The sequence below is a fragment of the Aricia agestis genome, chromosome 18 (genome assembly GCF_905147365.1).
Source record: "Aricia agestis chromosome 18, ilAriAges1.1, whole genome shotgun sequence".
In the NCBI taxonomy this organism is placed as follows: Eukaryota; Metazoa; Arthropoda; class Insecta; order Lepidoptera; family Lycaenidae; genus Aricia; species Aricia agestis.
This window is the reverse complement of record NC_056423.1, coordinates 13,639,369-13,655,673: the sequence shown is the minus strand read 5'-3', so window position 1 is coordinate 13,655,673 and position 16,305 is coordinate 13,639,369. Positions and strand designations below refer to the sequence as shown.

At 34.3% G+C, this 16,305-nt stretch overlaps 1 long non-coding RNA gene across 2 annotated transcripts; it reads left to right on the top strand.

The window, feature by feature from the left end:
• Positions 1-2,721: 2,721 nt before the first annotated feature.
• On the top strand, positions 2,722-8,868 carry LOC121735900. Of its 2 annotated transcripts, XR_006036934.1 has the most exons (4): positions 2,722-2,889; positions 4,433-4,498; positions 6,935-6,997; positions 8,715-8,868. It is a non-coding gene; the product is annotated as an uncharacterized LOC121735900 (long non-coding RNA). The 2 variants fall into 2 exon arrangements; XR_006036935.1 differs by lacking the exons at positions 2,722-2,889; positions 4,433-4,498 and adding an exon at positions 6,644-6,671.
• Positions 8,869-16,305: the final 7,437 nt, after the last annotated feature.

The following is a 16,305-nucleotide window of genomic DNA, read 5'->3' as shown; positions in this document are numbered from 1 at the left end:
ATGAAGTAATTTTCAACCTTATGATAGTTTATTTAAAGTTTCTTTTATTAAGATGTCTGTCAGTTGACAGAAAAAATGTGTAAGTGGGCAAATTTACTATATAAACATAACAAGTAATTTGCTTAATTCATTCATGAAGCCCTAAGCGGCTACATCCGGCCGCGATAACAATAGAAAAGCTATTGTGTCTCGTTATTCCACGATCGATGGGTTAAAATCGAACGACAAATTGAACGTGTGTAGCAATATCGCAAACGATTTTACGTTCAAAAGATCGATTGGACGATTTTCTTGACGATCGATCGGAACGACAAATTGTCCCGTGTATGGGCACCATAATAACTAAGTTTGTTAAGCAAATTACTTGTTATGTTTATATCAGCATAATTAATTATAAAATATAATGTTTAGTTTTGATTTTTAGCGCATTATAATTATTATTCATTATTAACTACGCTAGCAACATTTCGTGTAATAATTGGGCAGATAAACAAAAATAATTGGCAACATTCGAAAATGGCTGCCGTTAAAGGAACTGATTTCTAATTTATTCAAAATTTGTTTATTATTCATAAAATAAAATCAGAGATAATTATTTACAATGAGCAGTCGTTGCATTTTTGGAGGGTTCGCCACAGGAAAGTAAGTATTAAAGTAGCGTATATTAGAACTTAGTTATTTGCATAACCTCGCAGCCTCGTAATATTGTAAGTTTATCGTAATTATTTATCAATAATTAGTCATTTATCAGTTACAATTATTGTAAATAAAATCAGAACCATCACTGGCTTTTTTCGTGTTTTAACTATATTTATTCGCATAGAGTGGTACTTACATACTACAACTCGGGCGAATTAACATGACACCTGGTTCAAATGACGTTTCTCTTAAGTACTGAGTGCAAAAAAAGTTTATTTATTTTAAGTTATTTCAAAAAAAAAAATACGTTACCGGAACTAGTTATTTTTATAGGGCTACACTAACTACAGTATTAACCAAGTACGAGTTGGACTCGCCCAAGGGTTCCCCAGCAGGAATACGAGGTTTATGGATGCGTCCGATAATTTTTATCTAACTTCATATTATCATATATTCCGTGAGTAGCTAATTCATATCACAGATGCACGGCAATGTTCAAACGTTAATACAAATAACAAAAACTTAACAAATTTAACGTTCAAACGTAACAAATAACAAATAACACAACAAAACTCAACAAAAATCCAAAAACAATAACCAGTAACTACTAACAAATAACTCCGAAACGCAAACTCAATAACACACGTGTAACGGTAACAGATATAATATGCTAACGCTACTGGACGCGTACGACGAGAGCGGGGTGCTGCGCGGGGAAGCGAGGGAGGGGTAAAATTTAAGCCAGGTGTCAAGTTAACTCGCCCGAGTTGTACGTAGTACATATTAGTACAATGTAACCTACAATCTAGATTTCATAATATTATGGTATGGTCAGACTATTTTCTATTTATTATCTTTTGGGATCATATATCACACGTTTTCCGTCACCGGATTCTTATGAGGTTTAACTATATTGATACGCATACGGCATATAGTTGTACATACGTACAACTCGGGCGAGTTAACTTGACACCTGGCTTAAATTTTACCCCTCCCTCGCTTCCCCGCGCAGCACCCCGCTCTCGTCGTACGCGTCCAGTAGCGTTAGCATATTATATCTGTTACCGTTACACGTGTGTTATTGAGTTTGCGTTTCGGAGTTATTTGTTAGTAGTTAATGGTTATTGTTTTTGGATTTTTGTTGAGTTTTGTTGTGTTATTTGTTAGTTGTTACGTTTGAACGTTAAATTTGTTAAGTTTTTGTTATTCGTATTAACGTTTGAACATTGCCGTGCGTCTGTGGTATGAATTAGCTACTCACGGAATATATTAAGAGCTCACCTGACTCTAAAAATCATACATCGTCCTTCTCTCTTCACACTCACGCCCGTCTTTCATATGCCAGGTGAAAAAGGACGGCGCGGAATCATCGCTGAGTTAGTTTTACTTGAATAAAAGACGAACTATAATGATTATGAAAAAAGTGTTTTGAGCAAATTTAGGTTTTATCAACACCTTTTTAGATTTAAAAAATATTAAAGAAAGGACAGCAAACTTCGAAGATCCAAGCAAAAATGTGTCTAAAACAAGGTTTTTTGTAAAAAATAAACTATCGAGCATTTTTTGAGTAATCGTGTTTTCGTCTTGAGCATTTAATCTTTATGAACTGAAGTTACTTGTGTCAAAAAATCAGTTTTCTAGACCTTACAGATTTTGAGATCTAGGTTAAAGTATGTAGTCAAGTTAGGGTCATATGGGCTCTTAATATGAAGCTAGATACAAATTATCGGACGCAACCATAAACCTCGTATTCCTGCTGGGGAACCCTTGGGCGAGTCCAACTCGTACTTGGTTAATACTGTGGTTAGTGTAGCCCTATAAAAATAACTAGTTCCGGTAACGTAATTTTTTTTTTGAAATAACTTAAAATAAAAAAACTTTTTTTGCACTCAGTACATAAGAGAAACGTCAATTGAACCAGTGTCATGTTAATTCGCCCGAGTTGTACGTACGTAGTACATAGTAGTACAATACAATCCAGATTTCATATGCTGTGGTCAGACGATTTTCTATTTATTATCAATTATCTTTTAGGATCAACCTTAGATACCGTCACCAAATATCCAGTTATATCCAGTTCTATACCAAGAGTGGTTGGAAGTCGTCCCAAGCAGATTTAAAAACGAAAATTGCTATCGCAAGTATAGAGTTTGCGATAGACATTTTGAACCAGAAGGAAAGTACGGGAAGGGTCGCCTTCAAAGATAGCGATTCCTAAACTACATTTACCTAGTGAGCCTACCACAGTTGGTAAGTACATTAAAAGTAATTATAGAATTAATTTCCTGCAATGCAATGTAACTACTATGATTATCTAAAACAGTGGTTCTTAACCGGTGGTCTGCGGACCACTGGTGGTCGCTGAAAGCATTCCAAGTGTTACGCAAAGCCATTCTAATAATATGTATGTGACAATTCAGAAGTTAGTTAATAGTATGGACTATGCAGTCACAAAAATCACATTTTATTAAAATCTGTAACTTTTCGATTTTTGCAAAATAAAAAAAATGTATGTGCTAATATTTGTACAGTTGTCCTTGTTTTCTTTATCAATAAAACCTTAGTTTTGGTAAACCAGCGGGTGGTCCCGGCTAGACAATCATTTGGTGAAATGGCCCATCATGACTAAAAGGTTAAGAACCACTGATCTAAAATTATAGTAGCGTGTGCGTATATTATTTAATAATAAAACAACACACACAAAGTAGATAATTTTGTATTGGAATATGGTTTGGTGAGTTTAATGTTATTCATCACAAGATTATATTATCATCTTTACAGATACACATTTTCCCTGTGCACTCTACACTAAACACTGATTTACCAACCTTAAGGCAGGGATTAATCTCAATCAAAAACGATAACCTTGCACACAACCAAAGACCAAGCGTATACGCATCGCAATAAGATTCATTTTAGCTTAGCATAAAACTGTAACAACTCTGGCGGATCTTCGCTATTTTTCATGTTTTTTTTAAATATCTTTGTAAATAAATATTAAGAAACAAAATTGTTCGGTTAAAGAAGTTTTAATATAGATTTACTAACAATTTATTCAAATAAAATGTATAATTATCCTAGTTAATACTTATATTTCGACGAAATAGAGTTTTTTCAGAGGTGAGTTTGTAAATTAATTACAGCCAAAGTATTACGTTTTATTAAAATGTTTATGGTTTAAGGTATTTTAAATATTGTGCTTTATATCTCATATTTTTTAACACTTCGTTATTATATTGGAACTAGGTAAACCGAGAGTCACGGAATAACAAATTGGGGTTTATCCTCGCCTTAAGTAAGTAGTGATGTAATGTAATATGTACACATTAATACAATATAGTACAGGATTAACGCCTCCGTGGTCTAGTGGTATAGAGCGCGGCTCTTGACTCGGAGGTTGTGGGTTCAATTCCCGCGTTGGAAACATGTTATTTCCAAGTTTGGTTAGGACAATGCAGGCTGAGCACCTGATTGTCTGACAAGTAAGATGCTCCATGCGTCGGATGGGCATGTAAAAAGTCGGTCCTGCGCCTGATCTCTCGCCAGTCGTGTCGGTCGTCCGTCCCACTGGGTTATGAGAGTAAAGGAATAGAGAGTGCTCTTGTGTACTGCGCACACACTAGGGCACTATAAAATTACTCCTGCGTAGCTGGCCTGGTTTCAATGAAACCGGCCGCCGTCACCGAAACCGGTGTTGGGAGCTATTATTATTATAGTACAGGATTCCTAGATAATTTTTGAAAAGGAAAGGCAATACTTCAACATATTATAATATATTTTATGAATGTTTCAGGAAATCAAGTGGTTGATGATGCGGGATGTGTATTACAAAATCCTATAGAAGTTGAGGTTGCTTCAAGTAAGTAACTAGTCTTTATATTAAAAGTTATTGTATAACACAATAGTATAATAAAACAAATGTGCTATTAACGTCAGCTGTATCGACACACATGACAAATCATTAGATCTAAAAAAAAATGGTTGACGTTTTAAATGAATATAAAAAGAATAATAGTAATAATATCTATGGACACTTCACACCACGTCAGTCTGACTCTGGCCCCGTGCTAAGTACCTGAAGGACTTGTGTTACGGGTACCAGACAACGGAAATATATTTAATACTTTTATGCTATACATATATTTAAGATTTTTATTATATTATACACATATTTAATACACATCCACGACCCAGGAACTTTGAAAAATTTTTGTTCCGTTGGCGGGATTCTAACCCGCGACCCCCGGCTTGAGCTACCGATAGCCCACCAACTGAGCCACAGAGGTCGTCGAAGAAAAGGCAATACTTCAACATATTATCCATACTAATATTATAAATGCGAAAGTATCTCTGTCTGTCTGTCTGTCTGTCTCGCTTTCACGCCAAAACTACTGAACCGATTGCAATGAAATTTTGTACACAGTTATTCTAGAGTCTGAGAAAGGACATAGGCTACATTTTGATGTGGGAAAATATCTTATTTCCATGAAAATATCGATGAAAATTAATTCGCATTGCGCGTGGGCAGCGCTCATCCCGGGGGTCCTGGGTTCGAGTCCCGCAGGCGGAACAAAAAGTTTTCAATGTTCCTGGGTCTTGGATGTGTATTTTAATATAATATTTCAAAAATCTTAAATGTATTAATTTATGTATAATATTATAAAAAATCCAGAAATATATCGATGCAATGAACATTTTAGTTCTAATACGATTCAACAGATGGCGTTTTATTTTTTACTTTATTGTAACATAGAACTAATCATACTTATTAATTAGTATGTTTTTGATTATAGTTTTTAATACGTTAGAATATTATGTTTAATAATATAATCACTTGGTATAATAATAATCAATCTATCTTATCTTATAGAACTCCTACTGCATTTCTAATATATGTGACAAGTTGACAACAGAAGGCGCTCTAAAATAAAGGAGTTCGAGTGTACCGTGTTGGCCTATATTCCATCCAGAAAATATATCAATGCAATCAACATTTTAATTCTAATATATGAAAACAGATGGCGTTTTATTTTTTACTTTATTATTGTAACAGAACTAATCATACCTACTTTACTATATAATATTGTTTTTATTCATAACTAGCTGTTGCCCGCGACTTCCTCCGCGTGGACTTTAGTTTATAGCGCGCGGTGTCAACAAAATTTGTGACAAATTTAAAAACTTTTTAAAACCCTGGTAAGTGGTACCCCTCTTAGGGCCGCGCTACACCGGAATGGCAGCGCTGAAAGTGCTCGCCTCGCCGCTGCCATTCCGGTGTAGCGCGGCCCTTAATTAATCAAAATACCCAAAAACAGGTGTGCAGTGTGCACATAATCTATACTAATATTAAAAATGCGAAAGTATCTCTGTCTGTCTGTCTCGTTTTCACGCCAAACGCCAAAACTACCGAACCGATTGTAATGAAATTTTGTATACAGATAATCTAAAGCCTGAGAAAGGACATAGGCATAGAAAATGCGTAAATTTGTTCAAATTAAGTTAGTTCCAACAATTCATAATAGATGGCACCGTGCGTCTTCTACATCGCGCTGACGCTTGCTCAAAAGTCTTTCTATAAGACGTGGTATCATCTTACATTTAAGTTTCGATTTTTTTCGATTGTTATATCTATTCTAGGGTATTAAATAACTCAGTACTTTATCTGTGCAGTGACGTAACCTTAAACCTATCAATGATAAATAGTTTATGGGTAAAGTTGTGTAATTGGAGGGCTAAATAAGCTTTACAATTTGGCATAAAATATAAAGTTTAATATAAAAAAATTAAATACTTATTGCGTGCACACTGCACAGCTGTATTGATTTAAGGGGTACCAGGGTTTTTTTATAAAAGCTTTTGACACCAATTTTGTTGATATCGCGCGCTATAAACTAAAGTCCACGCGGACGAAGTCGCGGGCAACAGCTAGTACCTAATATATTTTATGAATGTTTCAGGAAATCAAGTGGTTGATGATGCGGGATGTGTATTACAAAATCCTATTGAAGTTAAGGTTGCTTCAAGTACAAGTTGTAAGTAACTTGTCTTTATATTAGAAGTTATTGTATAACACAATAGTATAATAAAACATTAATGTGCTATTGACGTCAGGTGTATCAACACACATGACAAATCATTAGATCTAAAAACATCTATTTTCATATGTGTTACCTAAATAAGTGGCCATCCGCTATAGAAGGAATTTTAAACATCCACCCTGAAAATGGTTGACTTTTTAAATGAATATATAAAAATAATAAAATATGTATACAGATTTTCATGATATTATTTATAGGTACTTGGGGTGGACTAATACATGAAGAATCTATACCCTATGTAGGAGTTTATTGTGCTTCTGGTAAGTATTTTTACTATTTAATATTTTTATAGTGCTTGCACTGAAGTGCAACTCTAAGTAACTCGCCTTAGCGATGTCCCGGTGATAGTGTAAAAGGTTCTGGGAACAAAAAAGGCCGAAAAAATCGTTTTTTTTTTTATTATTATTATTAAATAAGGGGGCAAACGAGCAAACGGGTCACCTGATGGTAAACAACTTCCGTCGCCCATGGACACTCGCAACATCAGAAGAGCTGCAGGTGCGTTGCCGCCCTTTTAAGAGGGTATACGCTCACTACTTCGATGCTTTTAAAAATTTTTAAAAGCATCTAAATAGTCCATTTGTTTATAATTTTTTTATAAACAAATAGCGGAAATTTTTTTTTTTTAGTTAATACATGTCTTTCATTGATATAAAAACAATTATGTGATAATAAATTAAACAATTTTTTTTTGACAATATTACTTTGATTTCTAGTTTTTTGTTCAAGTTAAAAAAAATATATACAAAGTATTAAACATTTTAAAACTTTAATGGCGTGATCTTGTTAAGTATCATACGTGGGAGAGCCATGCTTCGGCACGAATGGGCCGGCTCGACCGGAGAAATACCACGTTCTCACAGAAAACCGGCGTGAAACAGCGCTTGCGCTGTGTTTCGCCGAGTAAGTGAGTTCACCGGAGGCCCAATCCCCTACCCTATTCCCTTCCCTACCCTCCCCTATTCCCTTCCCTTCCCATCCCTACCCTCCTCTATTACCCTATTCCCTCTTAAAAGGCCGGCAACGCACCTGCAGCTCTTCTGAAGCTGCGAGTGTCCATGGGCGACGGAAGTTGCTTTCCATCAGGTGACCCGTTTGCTCGTTTGCCCCGTTATTTCATAAAAAAAAAAAAAGTATGTTTATATCAAGGGCTCCACGAAGTGAACAATTTTTACGAAAATTATTTAAACATTTTTTTTAATGTACAATGAGGACGGAAGTCGAAAAAATTTCGTTAGTTAACATTTGTCTAATTTGTTGAAAAATTAACTTTAAGTTAAATTTCCAACGGGAGCGAATTCTTTGAAGTGTTCGGAATACACCATAAGTTTTTTTAATTTTAAATTAATATATAATACCTTAAAAAAATAATTAGTGTGACGTGCTCGGTTTTGAAGCCGCGCGCGCTACCTAAAAATGCCGCGCGGCCTACTTTCAGCGTTAAATTAAAATTATAAATACTAGAGATAGAATTCCGGGAGTTGAGAGTTTTTTTTATGGAAATTTCCTCCTCTTAAAGAATCCTTTTTTTTTAATTTCTTAAATGTTAATAGTTTCGGAGTTTCTAACAAAAATCCTAATACCTTTTTTTGCAACCTAATTTGCTTATAACTTTTGCAATTTTTTGTGTGCTAATACACGCTTCCGATACATTTTTCAAGACGTCTTCCCGAATCTAATGAGCTATCGCACGTAGTTTTAGGACCCTTATCTCTATTTTTCGCCATTCTCAACTTATCGCTTAGACTATATCGTCTAGGCTCTAGGGCATAAATAAAAAAAATCTACCAAGTGCGGGTCAGACGCAAACGATGTGTTCCGTGAGATTTGGCGATTAAAATAATTTTTGAAGTTATTTTCTAGGGTCTAGAAAAGGTATTTAAAAAACAAATTAATATTTGTTTTTTGAATAATACCTTATCTAGACCCTAAAAAATAACTAACAGTACGTTAAAATAAATCATTTTAATTTTACAGTGACATGCATCAAGAAAACGAAACCAACAGTTTTGATATGGGAGGAGATGAATATTGATTTGGAGTAAGGATGACAACGCCGAAGCGGACCTACGCATCAAATACGCTACTGAATAGAATATATTATTCTTACAGATAATAAAACCTAAGGAAGCGTGACTGTCAAAATAATCGGCCAAGTGCGAGTTGGACTCGCGCACGAAGGGTTCGGTACCGTTAGAGAGCAAAAATAGGCCAAAATTGTGTTTTTTGTATGGGAATTTTTAAATTTCCCTTAAATTTTTATTTTATTTTAATTAATTATTGCCGTAGACATACAATAAGGGCCTTCGTGAAAATATAATGTGCCTACCTGTTGCCATTTTTGATATAGAGCAAAAAAGGCCGAAAAAATCACGTTTCTTGTATGGGAGACACTCTTAAGTATTTTTTTTAAGTATTTGTTGTTATAGCGGCAACCGAAATACACAATCTGTGAAAATTTCAAAAGTACCTATAGCGGTTCTTGAGTTACAGCCTGGAGACAGACAGACGGACGGACAGACATCGAAGTCTTAGTAAAAGAACCCTAAAAATCCATGAGTCTACAAAATTAGTACCGAATACATGCATGATGCTATTGTCATATTTTAGTGTGCGAAAAGGAACTGAATTCAAAACGGTTGAAGTGTGGGTGTTACGTTTCCTTAGTTTTTATTATTCTTAATAATATGAAGAATATTACAATAATACAATCATCAATTGTACAAACATGTATAACATTTATATTTTTCTAAATCTTAGCAGTAAATTAAGGATTGAGCTAGATAAGACTAGGACGAGTCGGCGCATGAGTACCGAAAACTATTCCACCTCAATTTTTTTATGCGATCCTCTTCAAATTGCCCTCCTGATGATATAAATGCATGTTGTTTAAACAAACATTGTTTAAACAATTGCAAGGAATTGTTATTTTTCAACCGAACAAATTTTTTTATATTTTTTTATTGAAATACCAATAAAAAAGGTTCTATAACTTTTTACGATAAAGTTAATAGGTATTTTTAAAGATATGAATTTTAAAAGGTTCGAAAAACCTCAAATTTGGGTACTTTCGACCGATGAAAAATGTATTAAAGCAAAAAAAAAAGGCCAAAGTAATATATTTTTTAAAATTATATATATTACAATAGTTAATAATATTGTTAATAGAGATTTCAAAAAATTTCATTGTTTATATTTTTTTTTATCTTAGCAAAAGTAGACAAAAAATTGTGTTTTTTGTATGGGAGCCCTTAAACAGTTACATTATTTTAATTTTATTATTAACTAGCTGTCCCGGTGAACTTCGTGTCACCTTCCCTGGACATCTACGAATATTTTAAGACTAAAATTAGCCCAATCCGTTCAGCCGTTTTCGAGTTTTAGCGTTACTAACACAATTGAAAATCCATTTTATATATAAAAGTGTTGTTTTTAGACTTTTTCAGAAAATTTTATTTTTTTTTTAGAATTTTTCTCTCCGTAAGAACCATCCTCGTACTTCAAGGAATATTTAAAAAAAAGAATTAGCGAAATCGGTCCAACCGTTCTCGAGTTTTGCGCTTAGCAACACATTCAGCGACTCATTTTTATATTATAGATTATTAAATTACAAATATAATTAAGGATTTCGTGAAATTTTCAAGTGCCTCGCTGTTACTATTATTGATTACGAGCAAAAAAGGCCAAAAAAATCACGTTTCTTGTATGGGAGAGGACTAAATATTGACTTTATTTTATTTCTAGTGTTTGTTCTTATAGCGGCAATAGAAATACACCATCTGTAAAAATGTCAGAAGTCTAGATATAGCGGTTCTTCAGATACAGCCTGGAGACATATAGACAAACAGGCAGACGGACAGACAACGAAATCGTAGTAAACCCTATTATTAAGACTTCTGAAATTTTCACAGATTGTGTATATCTGTTGCCGCTATAACTACAAATACTAAAAATAAAATAAAGTATATCATTTAAGGGAGGCTCCCATACAAGAAACGTGATTTTTTTGGCCTTTTTTGCTCGTAATCAATAATAGTATCAGTTAGGCACTTGAAATTTTCATCAAATCTTTAATTATATTTGTACTTTAATAATTAATAATAAAATTAAAATAAAGTAATTGTTTAAGGGAGTAATTGTACAAAAACACAATTTTTGTCTACTTTTGCTAAGATAAAAAAAAAAAATATAAACAATGAAATTTTTTGATATCTCTATTAACAATGTTATTGACTATTGTATACAGAATTTAAAAAAATATGTTACTTTGACATTATTTTTTTTTTTTAATATATTTTTCATCGGTCGAAAGTACCCAAATTTGAGGTTTTTCGAACCTTTAAAAAATCGTATCTTTAAAAATATTAACTTTATCGTAAAAAGTCATAGGACCTTTTTTATTGGTATTTCAATAAAGAATATTTATTATAATAAAGAATATTAATTTGTTCGGTTGAAAAATAACAATTCCTTGCAATTGTTTAAACAATGCTTGTTTAAACAATATGGCACCGGGTTGCGCCCTGGCAACATGCATTTATATCATCAGGAGGGCAATTTGAAGAGGATCGCATAAAAAAATTGAGGTGGAATAGTTTTCGGTACTCATGCGCCGACTCGTGCTAGTCTAAGATTAACAAAAACCCGTTATTATGAATAATTATAACATTTTAGTAACTATTTTGAAACACTTAATTAAATTGTGTTATGAATGTAACGTTGTAAACTCAGTTTAATTTTAATTGAATATAAATAATAAGTTTATTCGTAATATTCTTCATTAACAAAGTCAAACGGAAAAAATGCAAACTGTATATCTACAGTTTGTTAAAAAAATCTTCAGACTATTTATTATCAATTGTACAAACATGTATAACGTAATATATATTTTTCTAAATCTTAGCAGTAAATTATGGATTGAGCTAGATTAACAAAAAACTCGTTATTATGAATAATTATAATATTTCTGTAACTATTTCAAAACACTTTATTGAATAGTGTTATGAATGTAACGTTGTAAACTCAGTTTAATTTCAATTGAATGTGAATAATAAGTTTTGATTGAGTGATGCATAACAAAATGTTTTACGGAAAAAATGCAAACTGTAGGTAGATTGTTAAAAAATCTTCAGACTATTTATTATCAATTGTTATACAAACATGTATAACGAAATATATATTTTTCTAAATCTTAGCAGTAAATTATGGATTGAGCTAGATTAACAAAAAACTCGTTATTATGAATAATTATAATATTTCTGTAACTATTTCAAAACACTTTATTGAAAAGTGTTATGAATGTAACGTTGTAAACTCAGTTTATTTTCAATTGAATGTGAATAATAAGTTTTGATTGAGTGATGCATAACAAATGTTTTACGGAAAAAATGCAAACTGTAGGTAGATTGTTAAAAAATCTTCAGACTATTTATTATCAATTGTTATACAAACATGTATAACGTAATATATATTTTTCTAAATCTTAGCAGTAAATTATGGATTGAGCTTGATTAACAAAAAACCCGTTATTATAAATTTTGTAACTATTTTAAAACACTTGATTGAATAGTGTTATGAATGTAACATTGTAAACTCAGTTTAATTTCAATTGAATGTAAATTAATTAGTTTTGATTGATTGATGCATAACAAAATGTTTTAACTTTTATTTTACGAATTCAATTGTATCTAAACACAGTGTTTATGATGTAACTATGTATTCTAGCATTGTTTGTTAAAAAAAATAGACTCATCGAGTTTCTTACGCCGGTTCTTCTCGGTGGGTGGGTCAGCGAACCGGTGGCAGGGACTTTATATTGACCAAAAACAATAAATAATCATATTCGTCAAAATTTTGTTTTTATTTGTTTTATAGTGACGGATTTTTATGTTTCAAAGACTTTGTTTTTGTGAAAATTGTGTATTGTTATGTGAACTAAACTTAACAAACTCAGTTTTTACAAATTCAAGGTAATTGAAACATAAAAATCTGACAAGGATATCCTATCCCCATAATATCCTAATACACACATGCAAACATAAACGCACACATACACACCTGTAGAGTTTTATCGCCCCAATTTAAGATGGCGCTAGCTGTCGCATCAAATGTCAATTCGTGAGCCGTCAAACTCTTCTAAGACGCTTATCTGTCTACAAATATATACTAGTAATTAGTAATCTGTGCATACAACTGAACAGCATTCCCAACTTATGAAGTATGGCTGGGGTTATGAGCGTAGCTGCGCATGGATTCCGTAACGTGATGTTTCTAAACCTAGCTTTCGGCGGTTCGTTCGACTCGTTCAGCTAGCGCATGCCTCTGCAGGATCACTCTCGTGTGCGTTGTCGTATGAACATTTGAACTCTGTTCTTTAGGGTATGGACGTGATCTGAACTAGGTTGGTTGGTTGTTTGCTTGGGGCTGGCTCTGATGTTCGCCCTCTGGCGGCTCGACCATACGGCCATGTTCTGATCTGAAGTATGTGCAACTGATGGTTTCACGCCTGCGCCCACGGAAAAAAGGTGCGACAGTGACCCCGTGTGCGCAGGCGTGAATCGATAATTCCACACGGTTTGGATTACGTCGAACCTCAAAGAACACGGCCTTGAAGCGATGTTTAGCAACTGTAGCTCGAACGAGTAAATCGTGCCATAAAGCTGGTGCGATTATAGTTGAGAGATGAGAAAAAACGGTTTAGGTTATCAGAAGTATGTGTTTCAACATCTCGTTGCTGCTCACGGCTGGAATAACTAGCTACTTACAGAAGTCTGAAAGTGAAACATACTTGTAACCTCCTGGAAACTTATACCTACCACACTATATATACATCTTGTTTAACGAAGTTCCGTTTCTGGCGTGCGCACACATTATTTTCCTCGTTCACGCCTAGAACATTTTCCTACGAATAATTAATAGATAAGCGAACTAGTAAACAAATTTAACGTCATCGTTATCACGCCTAGAACATTCCTATGAACATGAAATAGATAAGTAAACAAATTTAACGTTTTCGGAAGGGCTCGTACGTTATTACCACATCGTGCGCCAACTGTTGATTCGACGGAAATAACCGACTGACGTGGCGTCCGTTCCAAAACAGTTCAGAGGCCAGTGGTTTTGTAAACGTTTTACCAGGTCAAACATGATCGTCACCATGGCTCGCGTTCCAAATGACTCATAAAACACATTAATAGCCACTCGCTCAAGTAAAGTATTAGAGAAACGTGGCCATTATCCAACTGGCGTGGGCATTAGCAATCAGGTCGTCGGAAAGAAACTACTTATCTTTGACGCCGTTGTTAATTTAGTCTGGAGCAATGTACGCCTTGTTTACAGCGTTATGAACTCGTTCGGTCGCGATATACCGATTCTACGGCGACGATCACTGCTGAGCTGAATGCTATGCGCGAGCTAGTGTTGCACGAACGAGTACATCGTGCCATAAAGCCGATGCGATTATAGCTGAGACATATGAGAAAAAACGGTTTATGTTATCAGAAGTATGCGTTTCAACATCTCGTTGCTGCTCACGGCTGGAAGAACTAGCTGCTTACCGAAGTCTGAAAGTGAAACAGACTTGTAACCTCCTGGAAACTTATACCTACCACACTGTATATACATCTTGTTTAACGAAGTACCGTTTCTGGCGTGCGAACACATTATTTTCCTCGTTCACGCCTAGAACATTCTTCTACGAATAATTCATAGATAAGCGAACTAGTAGGCAATAAATTTAACTCCCTCGTTCGCACGCCTAGAAACTTCCTATGAATAATGCATAGATGAATAAAGAAATTTGACGTTTTCGGAAGAGCTCGTGCGTTATACTTATTACCACATCGTGCACGAACTGTTGATTCGACGGGAACAACCGACTGACGTGCCGTCCGTTCCAGAACAATTCAGAGACTAGTGGTTTTGTAAACGTTTTACCAGCTCAATTGACTTTTCACGAATCATGAGCCGTTGAGTTTGAGTCTTCTCTGCAAGCGTTTCAGTCGGACGACCTACTCACATCGTTTCTGAATGACGATCGTTCGTCGCTCGTTCCGGTTCTTGCACAAGTTGGTCGAATCTGAAAGAAACTATGATCGAAAATAATTTATTGTACATTAATGGTGAATGTTCATGTTACCTTCGACCATCAAGGAAGTTTCCATTTGATCCAAAAACCTCGAACGGATTCGAAGCAAGTTTGGAACATAACATCACCTGACAACGCTCAATTAATTCGTGCAAAATGGGGATATTCCGAAAATGGCAAATAATTACCAAACAGAAAGTAATTTTGAGCTCTGGCTACATTAACCGAGACGCCAATTTAATCACCTCCCCCACTTCCTTTCCCTCGAGCCGTCAGCCGGCAGTGTATGTGCGCTAAGTTCATTTTTTCGCGCCAAGTGCAATTTTATGATTTTTTTTGGGATTTTCGAAATTATCGAAATTACCCCACACTTGTTTTACACAGAAATTAGGTAAGTTACGTAATATTTTGTTTGTTTTAAAGAAGCTTTGACGTTTTTTGCTTTCCTAAGAATAGGTTATGTTGCTCTAGCTATGATTTTTAATAAACATTCGAAATAACCCCAGTGGGGTAAATTTGTTAACGAAATTTCCCCAAAAATTTTTTCATAGTCTTTTGCAGGGGTGCGCAACATAATATAATATTCCGATTTGATGGTCCTAAAATATGGATTGTTCTATTTGTAGGACAAGGTTACTTTTGAATTATATAACTATAATAACCTATCATTATACAAAAAAACAGCTTATTAGGGTACCGTTTTAGTCGTTTTAGTTCACTAATCAACAAAACTTAGTTGACTACGGAACCCTAAAACGCACCCCTAACCAGCTGATTTTCTGTATATTGATAGGTCAATAGTTCTATCTCTGTTAGCTACCACTTTCGTTGGCTTTTTTATTGTTCTTATTCTATTTATTTCTTTGCTCCAAATGTTGAGGACATCTGCATCCCCGATGGGGTAATTTCGAAAATTTTTCGGTACAAAACTTAGTTTGGTGTCTTCTATGGCTTGTATGCACAATGTTTTTGTATGGGGTAAAATAGAATAAAAATAAATATGTGCCTTAAATGTATTTCTACATTAGGTCGTGTTTCGGCTGTTATTCGAAATTACCCCTTGAGTATTCGAAATTACCCATGAAAAGTAGAAATAGGGTTATATTTTAAAGGGATAGTTATATCAGAATCCGTAAATACTTTTGAACTAAAAAATATACAATTCACATGGAAATATGTTTATTATAACTAAAATGTTACAGTTATAGGTAACAATATATACAAATTCGTCTTCTAAACTTGAAACAATGACACAATATACTCACTCTTCCAAAAACTTTACGAGATTGCCCCAATGCACCTTACAATATTTACAGCATAAACCTTGATCGTGGAAATCACAATGGGCAATCAACCGATGGCTGAACTGATTCCATTCGCACCTTTGGTTGGCAACAAAGTGATACTTCATGTGGTTGCAATGGGTCGGACTTGCGATCCATAACGTCTCGAACACAACGATGAAATACCATGCAGCAGAGA